Raw genomic sequence first — 11,527 nt, 5'->3', positions numbered from 1 at the left:
ATCTTGTTTCATTTATTCTTCTTCTACCCACTTAAGCCTCCATGTTGTATCACCACTTCCTCATATCAGGGAGATCATATGATAGTTGTCTTTCTCTGCTTGACTTATTTCGCTAAGCATGATACGCTCTAGTTCCATCCACGTTGTTGCAAATGGCAAGATTTCATTTCTTTTGATGGCTGCATAGTATTCCATTGTGTATATATACCACATCTTCTTGATCCATTCATCTGTTGATGGACATCTAGGTTCTTTCCATAGTTTGGCTATTGTGGACATTGCTGCTATAAACATTCGGGTGCATGTGCCCCTTTGGATCACTACATTTGTATCTTTAGGGTAAATACCCAATAGTGCAATTGCTGGGTCATAGGGCAGTTCTATTTTCAACATTTTGAGGAACCTCCATGCTGTTTTCCAGAGTGGTTGCACCAGCTTGCATTCCCACCAACAGTGTAGGAGGGTTCCCCTTTCTCCGCATCCTCGCCAGCATCTGTCATTTCCTGACTTGTTGATTTTAGCTATTCTGACTGGTGTGAGGTGATATCTCATTGTGGTTTTGATTTGTATTTCCCTGATGCCGAGTGATATGGAGCACTTTTTCATGTGTCTGTTCGCCATCTGGATGTCTTCTTTGCAGAAATGTCTGTTCATGTCCTCTGCCCATTTCTTGATTGGATTATTTGTTCTTTGGGTGATGAGTTTGCTAAGTTCTTTATAGATTCTGGACACTAGTCCTTTATCTGATATGTCGTTTGCAAATATCTTCTCCCATTCTGTCAGTTGTCTTTTGATTTTGTTAATTGTTTCCTTTGCTGTGCAAAAGCTTTTGATCTTGATGAAATCCCAGTAGTTCATTTTTTCCCTTGCTTCCCTTGCCTTTTGCGTTGTTCCTAGGAAGATGTTGCTGCGGCAGAGGTCGAAGAGGTTGCTGCCCGTGTTCTCCTCAAGGATTTTGATGGATTCCTTTCGTACATTGAGGTCCTTCATCCATTTTGAGTCTATTTTTGTGTGTGGTGTAAAGGGAATGGTCCAATTTCATTTTTCTGCATGTGGCTGTCCAATTTTCCCAGCACCATTTATTGAAAAGGCTGTCTTTTTTCCATTGGACATTCTTTCCTGCTTTGTCGAAGATTATTGACCATAGATTTGAGGGTCTATTTCTGGGCTCTCTATTCTGTTCCATTGATCTATGTGTCTGTTTTTGTGCCAGTACCATGCTGTCTTGATGATGACAGCTTTGTAATAGAGCCTGAAGTCCGGAATTGTGATGCCACCAACGTTGGCTTTCTTTTTCAATATCCCTTTGGCTATTCGAGGTCTTTTCTGGTTCCATATAAATTTTAGCATTATTTGTTCCATTTCTTTGAAAAAGATGGATGGTACTTTGATAGGAATTGCATTAAATGTGTAGATTGCTTTAGGTAGCATAGACATTTTCACAATATTTATTCTTCCAATCCAGGAGCATGGAACATTTTTCCATTTCTTTGTGTCTTCCTCAATTTCTTTCATGAGTACTTTATAGTTTTCTGAGTATAGATTCTGTGTCTCTTTGGTTAGGTTTATTCCTAGGTATCTTATGGTTTTGGATGCAATTGTAAATGGGATTGACTCCTTAATATCTCTTTCTTCTGTCTTGCTGTTGGTGTAGAGAAATGCAACTGATTTCTGTGCATTGATTTTATATCCTGACACTTTACTGAATTCCTGTATAAGTTCTAGCAGTTTTGGAGTGGAGTCTTTTGGGTTTTCCACATATAGTATCATATCATCTGCGAAGAGTGATAATTTGACTTCTTCTTTGCCGATTTGGATGCCTTTAATTTCCTTTTGTTGTCTGATTGCTGAGGCTAGGACCTCTAGAACGATGTTGAATAGCAGTGGTGATAATGGACATCCCTGCCGTGTTCCTGACCTTAGCGGAAAAGCTTTCAGTTTTTCTCCATTGAGAATGATATTTGCGGTGGGTTTTTCATAGATGGCTTTGATGATATTGAGGTATGTGCCCTCTATCCCTACACTTTGAAGAGTTTTGATCAGGAAGGGATGTTGTACTTTGTCAAATGCTTTTTCAGCATCTATTGAGAGTATCATATGGTTCTTGTTCTTTCTTTTATTGATGTGTTGTATCACATTGACTGATTTGCGGATGTTGAACCAACCTTGCAGCCCTGGAATAAATCCCACTTGGTCGTGGTGAATAATCCTTTTAATGTACTGTTGAATCCTATTGGCTAGTATTTTGTTGAGTATTTTCGCATCTGTGTTCATCAAGGATATCGGTCTATAGCTCTCTTTTTTGGTGGGATCCTTGTCTGGTTTTGGGATCAAGGTGATGCTGGCCTCATAAAATGAGTTTGGAAGTTTTCCTTCCATTTCTATTTTTTGGAACAGTTTCAGGAGAATAGGAATTAGTTCTTCTTTAAATGTTTGGTAGAATTCCCCCGGGAAGCCGTCTGGCCCTGGGCTTTTGTTTGTTTGGAGATTTTTAATGACTGTTTCAATCTCCTTACTGGTTATGGGTCTGTTCAGGCTTTCTATTTCTTCCTGGTTCAGTTGTGGTAGTTTATATGTTTCTAGGAACGCATCCATTTCTTCCAGATTGTCAAATTTATTGGCGTAGAGTTGCTCATAGTATGTTCTTATAATAGTTTGTATTTCTTTGGTGTTAGTTGTGATCTCTCCTCTTTCATTCATGATTTTATTTATTTGGGTCCTTTCTCTTTTCTTTTTGGTAAGTCGGGCCAGGGGTTTATCAATTTTATTAATTCTTTCAAAGAACCAGCTCCTAGTTTCGTTGATTTGTTCTATTGTTTTTTTGGTTTCTATTTCATTGATTTCTGCTCTGATCTTTATGATTTCTCTTCTCCTGCTGGGCTTAGGGTTTCTTTCTTGTTCTTTCTCCAGCTCCTTTAGGTGTAGGGTTAGGTTGTGTACCTGAGACCTTTCTTGTTTCTTGAGAAAGGCTTGTACCGCTATATATTTTCCTCTCAGGACTGCCTTTGTTGTGTCCCACAGATTTTGAACCGTTGTGTTTTCATTATCATTTGTTTCCATGATTTTTTTCAATTCTTCTTTAATTTCCCGGTTGACCCATTCATTCTTTAGAAGGATACTGTTTAGTCTCCATGTATTTGGGTTCTTTCCAAACTTCCTTTTGTGGTTGAGTTCTAGCTTTAGAGCATTGTGGTCTGAAAATATGCAGGGAATGATCCCAATCTTTTGATACCGGTTGAGTCCTGATTTAGGACCGAGGATGTGATCTATTCTGGAGAATGTTCCATGTGCACTAGAGAAGAATGTGTATTCTGTTGCTTTGGGATGAAATGTTCTGAATATATCTGTGATGTCCATCTGGTCCAGTGTGTCGTTTAAGGCCTTTATTTCCTTGCTGATCTTTTGCTTGGATGACCTGTCCATTTCAGTGAGGGGAGTAAAGACACTTGAGAATCACTACAGCAGGCCCCTCCCCCAGAAGATCAACAAGAAATCCAGCCAAGACCAAGTTCACCTACCAAGGAGTGCAGTTTCAATACCAAGGAGAGCAGCAGAATTCCAGAGGAGGAGAAAGCCAAGCACGGAACTCATGGCTTTTTTCCTGTGATTTTTTTTAGTCTTGCAGTTAATTTAATTTTTTCTTTTTCATTTTTTTTTTTCTCGCCTTCGGGTAAAATTTTTTTTAACTGTTACCTTTTTCTTTTTTAACGATTTTATACTAGTTTATCTAATATATATATTTTTTCTTTTTTACATTTTTCTTAGGTGTATTCTTTTTTTAAAAATTCTTTTCTTTTCTTTTCTTTTTTTTTTTCTTTTCTTTTTGTTTTTTTTTTTTTCTTTCTTCCTTTTTGAACCTCTTTTTATCCCCTTTCTCCCCACTCACGATTTTGGATCTCTTCTAATTTGGTTAAAGCATATTTTCCTGGGGTTGTTGCCACCCTTTTAGTATTTTACTTGCCCCTTCATTTACTCTTATCTGGACAAAATGACAAGACGTAAAAATTCAACACAAAAAAAAGAACAAGAGGCAGTACCGAAGGCTAGGGACCTAATCAATACAGACATCGGTAATATGTCAGATCTAGAGTTCAGAATGACAATTCTCAAGGTTCTAGCCGGGCTCGAAAAAGGCATGGAAGATATTAGAGAAACCCTCTCGAGAGATATAAAAGCCCTTTCTGGAGAAATAAAAGAACTAAAATCTAACCAAGTTGAAATCAAAAAAGCTATTAATGAGGTGCAATCAAAAATGGAGGCTCTAACTGCTAGGATAAATGAGGCAGAAGAAAGAATTAGTGATATAGAAGACCAAATGACAGAGAATAAAGAAGCTGAGCAAAAGAGGGACAAACAGCTACTGGACCACGAGGGGAGAATTCGAGAGATAAGTGACACCATAAGACGAAACAACATTAGAATAATTGGGATTCCAGAAGAAGAAGAAAGTGAGAGGGGAGCAGAAGGTATACTGGAGAGAATTATTGGGGAGAATTTCCCCAATATGGCAAAGGGAACGAGCATCAAAATTCAGGAGGTTCAGAGAACGCCCCTCAAAACCAATAAGAATAGGCCCACACCCCGTCACCTAATAGTAAAATTTACAAGTCTCAATGACAAAGAGAAAATCCTGAAAGCAGCCCGGGAAAAGAAGTCTGTAACATACAATGGTAAAAATATTAGATTGGCAGCTGACTTATCCACAGAGACCTGGCAGGCCAGAAAGAGCTGGCATGATATTTTCAGAGCACTAAACGAGAAAAACATGCAGCCAAGAATACTATATCCAGCTAGGCTATCATTGAAAATAGAAGGAGAGATTAAAAGCTTCCAGGACAAACAACAACTGAAAGAATTTGCAAATACCAAACCAGCTCTACAGGAAATATTGAAAGGGGTCCTCTAAGCAAAGAGAGAGCCTACAAGTGGTAGATCAGAAGGGAACAGAGACCATATACAGTAACAGTCAGCTTAAAGGCAATACAATGGCACTAAATTCATATCTCTCAATAGTTACCCTGAATGTGAATGGGCTAAATGCCCCTGTCAAAAGACACAGGGTATCAGAATGGATAAAAAAACAAAACCCATCTATATGTTGCCTCCAAGAAACACATTTTAAGCCCGAAGACACCTCCAGATTTAAAGTGAGGGGGTGGAAAAGAATTTACCATGCTAATGGACATCAGAAGAAAGCAGGAGTGGCAATCCTTATATCAGATCAATTAGATTTTAAGCCAAAGACTATAATAACAGATGAGGAAGGACACTATATCATACTCAAAGGGTCTGTCCAACAAGAAGATTTAACAATTTTAAATATCTATGCCCCCAATGTGGGAGCAGCCAACTATATAAACCAATTAATAACAAAATCAAAGAAACACATCAACAATAATACAATAATAGTAGGGGACTTTAACCTTTAAAAAATATTAAAAAAAAACTCAGTTGCATCTCTATACATGAACAACAATCTAAAAAGGAAATGAAGACAATTCCATTTACAATAGCATCAAAAAGAATAGAATTCTTGGGAATTAATTTAACCAAGGAGTTAAAGACTTGTACCATGAAAACTACAGAACATTGCTGAAAGAAACTAAAGAAGGCATAAATAAATAGAAATGTATTCCATATTCATAAATTGGAAGACTTCATATTGTTAAGATCTTAATACTACCAAAAGCAACCTACAGATTCAACACAGTACCTATCAAAATCCCAACGATGTTTTCTGCGGAAATTGAAAAACCCATCCAAAAATTTATATGGGACCTCAAGGGACACCAATTAGCCAAAACAGTCTTTAAAAAGAAGAGGCAAGCTGGAAGAGGCACAATTCCCGTTAGAAAACTTCTACAAAGCTATAGTAATCGAAGTAGTGTGAGTCTGGCATAGAGTAGACGTATATACCAATGGAATAGAATGGAGAGCCCAAAATTAACCCTTATGTTATGGTCAAATGATTTTTGACAAGAGTGTCAAGATCATTCAATAGGAAAAGATATTCTCTTCAACAAATGGTGCTGGGAGAAGAGGATATCCATATGCAAAAGAATAAAGTTGGACACTTACCTAACACCTTAAACAAGTACTAACTCAAATGTATCAAAGATCTAAATGTAAGACCCAAAGCTAAAAAACTCTTAGAAGAAAACAGAGGACAAATGCTGTATGACATTGGGGTGGACAGTGATTTCTTAGATATGACACCCAAGGGGCATAGACAACAAAAGAAAAATAGACACATGAGTCTTCAGGAAAATTTAAAAATTTTGTGCATCCAAGACACTGTAAACAAAGTACAAAAAAAATGGGAGAAAATATTTGCAAATCATATGTGGTAAGAGATTAATATCCAAAAAGTATAGGTAACCCTTAAATTCAACAAGAAAACAACATAATTTGAAACTAGGCAAGGGACTAGAATAGACCTTTTCCAAAGATTGACAAGTAGCCAATAAGCACTCAAAAAGATGTTCAACATCATTAATTATGGGGGAAATGCACATCAAAACTGCAATGAGATGCCACTCCACACCTGTTAAAATGACAACTACCAAAAGAGACAGAAAATAGGAGGTGTTGGTGAGACTCTGATGCTGGAAGACTTGAGCATTGTTAGTGGGAATGCAAAATGGCACAGCTGTTCTGAAAACAGTACGCTGTTTCCTCAAAAAACTAAAAAAAAAAAAAAAGCTACCATACAATCCAGTGATTTCCTTCTGAGGTATAATAATCACAAAAGAATTGAAAGCAGGGTCTCGGGGCACCTGGGTGGCTCAGTCATTAAGTGTCTGCCTTTGGCTCAGGTCATGATCCCAGGGTCCTGGGATCGAGTCCCACACTGGGCTCCCTGCTTGGCAGGAAGCCTGCTTCTCCCTCTCCCTCTGCTGGTCCCTCTGCTTATGTTCCTCCTTTCACTGCATCTCTCTGTCAAATAAGTAAATGAAATCTTTAAATAAAATAAGAAAGAAAACAGGGTCTCAGAGAGATTTGTACATCCATGTTTATAGCGACATTTTTCACAATAACTAAAATGTAGACACAAACCAAGAGTTCATCAGCAGATGAACAGATAAGTAAACTATGGTTTATATATGCAATGCAATATTATTCAGTCTTAAAAAGAAAGAAACTCTGACATATGCTACAACATGGATGAGCCCTGAAAACATTATTCTATTTGACCTGGGCCAGTCACAAAAAAACAAATACTGTTTGATTCCACTTAAATGAAATACTTAGAGGAGTCAAAATCCTAGAGGCAGAATGCAGCCTGGTGGTTGCCAGGAGCTTGGGAGATAGGGGAAATGGAGAGTTTTTATTTAATGTGTTGGAATTTCAGTTTTACAAGACAAAAAGAGTTCTAGAAATGGATGGCGCCAATGATGGCACATTAAGAGTGTATTTAATCCTGTTGAACTGTACTCTTAAAAAGTGGTTTAGACAGTACATTTTACATTTGTATATTTTATCCGAATAAAAAAAAATAATGGGAGAAAAAAACCCTGAAGAATCATATAAATATAAGGTGATGTTATTATTTATTACCAACTTGCTCTTTTCTAACTCTGGGCAAAAAAAGGACTGAATTAAATTGGCTGTCTACTCTACTTGCATCGGTATGTCTTTTTATCTCACAATCAAGTCTCATGCCTCAACAGAACTTCATATTCGGGACTCTATATTTACAGCTCATGGCACAAGCCATAAATTCACCAATCAGTAACACAAGTTTTTGGAAACTCTGATTGTTTTGTTTCTGTTCAAACCCCAGTGAACACGTGGGAATGTAGGGCTCTAGCATTCCTGCGCATGCCACAGCTTCGTGTCACAGGACAGTCTGCAGCAACTGCTTAACAGGGGTGGTGGCCATCCTTATCCCCAACCTCTGTAATGGTTAAGAGAGGGTTTGAATTTTTTTACACACATTTTAAAAGGCACCTCTCTGTTTCAAGGCATGAGAAACTAGACCAAGCTAGGACAGAAACTGAAGTGGTGAGAAAGAGGTCTGAAAACATTCTGACTCCAAGAAATCAGAGTGATTCTGGTCCTGTTCCATCAGGAGCGAGTCAGCATTTGGGTGATAATTCCTCCAGGGTTAGAGTGTTTCCTGGAATCCTGTTTGTTTTTATCCACCCATCCCAGCATGGAAAGATCAGATACTTTATGTCTCCTAAAGTTGTAAGACAGATCTGCAAGCATTTCTCTCTGCAATCCATCTTCCCTCTGCTTGTTGACTATCGATAATGTTTATTGAGAGATAAATCACATGCCAGAAATTGAAAGTGTACAATGCACTAGTTTTTAGTGTATTCATAAGATTGTCTTTGTTTTCTTTCCTCTTTTTATTTCCTAGGGAAAGGAGAGAGAGCCTTAGCTACTCACTCATTGATTCAATGTGTATCTATTGACCACATAAAAAGTAAAGTACAAATCCCTGCCCTCATGGAGCCTGCATTCTAGTGGAGAAAACAAACAATAAACAAATAAAATACCTAAACCATAAAGTATGTCAATGATGATAGTAACATAAAAAAATAGTAGAAAAAATAGGGTGTAGCAGCTGGTTGTGGGTAGGAGACGGATTACAAACTTAAGCTAAGTGGTAAGGGGACATCTCAAGAGATGGTAACATTGAAGCGAAGACTTGGAAGAAATGAGGAAGTTAATCATGTTCTCATCTGGGGGAAGAGCATCCGGGTAGAGGAAACAGTAAGTGCAGAGACCTTGAGATGTGTGTTCTAGAAACAGCCAGGAGACCAGTATGCCCAGACCTTAATAGGTGAGGGAGAAATGAGGTCAGGAGCCACATAAGGTCATAAGCCACTTGACTAGACTTTGGCTTTGATTCTGGGTATGGTGGGAAGCCACGTTAGAGTTTTGATCTAAGGAATGCTGGGAACTGATGTACTTTGAACCAGGTCATGCTGGCTGCTATGTGGATCATGGAGTCAGAGGGAGAAGGAGACGTTTGTTAGGAGGCTGATTACAGTAATCCATGAGACAGGAAGCATAGCCTGAGCAGACGGCAATGGGGAAATGAGAAGATTGGGCCAGATTCTGGATAGAGTATGAGTGTTGCGCCAACAGGCTTGGCTGAGAGAGAAGATGTGGAGAAAGAGAAGGAGAAGTCAAGGTGACTTGAAATCTGCAAAGCTGAACAGTAACAGGCGATTGGTGGGGCTGGCTTAGGCGGGGGACAGAGGGGCAATTTCCTGTACTGCATTTATGCTAGAAGAAAGGTAACTGTTTAGGCCTGAAAACAAGTAAGTTGTTCTGGAGCGTCTCAAAATAGGAAAAGACAAACAAATATGTTACTTGTTATCATCCTATTTCTAAAATATAACCCAGCTACTTAAGCATCAAATTGCAAATAGATTGCACGCATGGTTTTATTTCTATTTTTGAAACCAAAAACATTATCTGTCTATTATGTAACCAGTAGTCATCTACCTTTATTAGGAAATTTAACATATTGCAATTGTTGCTGGAAATTAACAAAATCATCAGTTCTGTCTGAGGTTGCTCTTGCTGCCTAATTTAATTGTTTGTGATAAAATCTTTCATATACTAAACAGATTTATTTAAGTTAATTGCATTAGGTACTTGTTTTACTACTTCGACCATAATTTGATAATTGCTTTTTGTTAATAAAATCTACATAGTCCTGAAACTAAATACTGGCTATAAGCCTGCCCTGGACGTAGCTAGTACCAGATTATGTTTCAAATTCTCTACTTTGGCAGCTTCAAAATCAACCATGGAAGATTTACACACAGAAATCAACAAACATTACAAGTCGGGGATTTTTTCCCCCAGAGAGCAGATTCAGCAGGACACTATGGGGCATAGAGACATGTAGGGTATGAATGCCAGATTTCAGCCCCACAGTGGTGGCATTGGACAGAGAGGATGTAATGAGAGCCATCTACCCCAGAAGGTAGGCGTGCTTTATCCTTGACATTGCTTAGAACTGCTAGCTTATAAAAGTAATAAAAAGCAGACCAGACCAACCTTAAGCTTTCAATTCTCTACAGACAAGGCTCTTCCTTGTTGTCCATGCCCAGGGCAGGTTTTTCCCACCACTCCCACCTCCAATCTCGTCCTGCTGACTGTCGGGTCACCAGGGGAGTGACATGTAACTTTTCTAAGCCTTCATTTCCTGAAGGGATCATAAAATCTACCACACTGTCTTGTTGTGAAGACTTGAGACCAAATAGAGTACAAAGTATATGCTCTAGGTAGTGAGTAATGGTAGGATGAACAAAACTTTTAGGGTTTTCTCCCAGCCCCAAGAGAAGGAGGAAACCCCATATAGATCAACAGCATCTTCATAACCACTCTGCTTCCCAAACCCTGAGCCCCTGTCAATGCTGTTCCTCCCACTTGGGGTCACGTCTGTTTCTTCATGTCCAAACTGTTTGCCTTTCAAAATTGACCCAGTTGCTATGCCCTCTAAGAGACTTTCTCTTTTTCCCATGGCTGATATAATCTCTCCTTCCTATAAAATTCCCTGGCTTTGGTGGGACTCTCTGGTACTTTCCCAGGCCTACTGGATTAGAATCTGCATTTTAACAAGATCCCCAGGGGATTCCTATGCATGTAAGATTTAGGAACTCTTTGCTAAATCACTGGATCTCACACTTGTCAGCACATTGGAATTACCCAGGGAGCTTTTAAAAACTTAACGCCTAGATCCCACCTTAAGAGATTCTGATTCAACTGGTCTGGGGTACAGCCCGTGCACCAGGGTCTTTTAGAACTCCCAGATGATCCTAATATGCATCAAAGTTTGAGAACCACTGGTCTATAAACTCTCCCTTTACTCCCTTATGGAGCCTGCACACTTCCTAATGTTAAGGTTATTTGTGTCTATATATGTTTTCCCACTTGTAGTAAACTGTAAATCTTTTAAGAGCAAGAACTAGTTCTTCATTCAGTTTTTATCACCCCCTCCCTAACAATACCTGGCATGTAATGGGAGTTTAATAAAAACTATTGCATGAATGATGAATGCATCATTTATCTGTAATCTAAAAAGGGTCTCTCGGGGCGCCTGGGTGGCTCAGTGGGTTAAAGCCTCTGCCTTTGGCTCAGGTCATGATCCCAGGGTCCTGGGATGGGCCACACATTGGGCTCTCTGCTCAGTGGGGAACCTGCTCCCCCTCCCCCGCCTGCCTCTCTGCCTACTTGTGATCTCTCTCTGTCAAATAAATAAATAAAATCTAAAATAAATAAATAAATAAATAAAAATAAAAAGAGTCTCTCAATACCTAAGAATAGCTTTTGTCCTAATCTGAAGACGGCTTGAACCTATTCCCAAAATTATGGAGTCAATTCTTCACTTCTCTGAAGAACGGGGGCTGATGGCTAGAATGGGATTTCTACCTGAGGATGCGGGCTCTCTGGGTACCAGTGAGTCGGGCCACTGCCATCTCTGGGGGCTCCTTAGAGAAAGCTGGAGGAATCTGGAGACCCCAGGGAGCAATGAAAGAAGCAAAATGAAGGGGCCCCTCCC

General features: G+C 39.1%; 1 protein-coding gene across 4 annotated transcripts in view; it reads left to right on the top strand.

The window, feature by feature from the left end:
* VIT (vitrin) overlaps positions 1–11,527 on the top strand; it is a 103,102-nt gene that overhangs the window by 16,834 nt on the left and 74,741 nt on the right. The gene's annotated exons all lie outside the window — the stretch shown is intronic.

This window comes from Mustela nigripes, chromosome 7 (genome assembly GCF_022355385.1).
Source record: "Mustela nigripes isolate SB6536 chromosome 7, MUSNIG.SB6536, whole genome shotgun sequence".
Lineage (NCBI taxonomy): Eukaryota > Metazoa > Chordata > Mammalia > Carnivora > Mustelidae > Mustela > Mustela nigripes.
The sequence above is the reverse complement of the archived record's forward strand: the minus strand, read 5'-3'. Positions and strand labels throughout refer to the sequence as shown.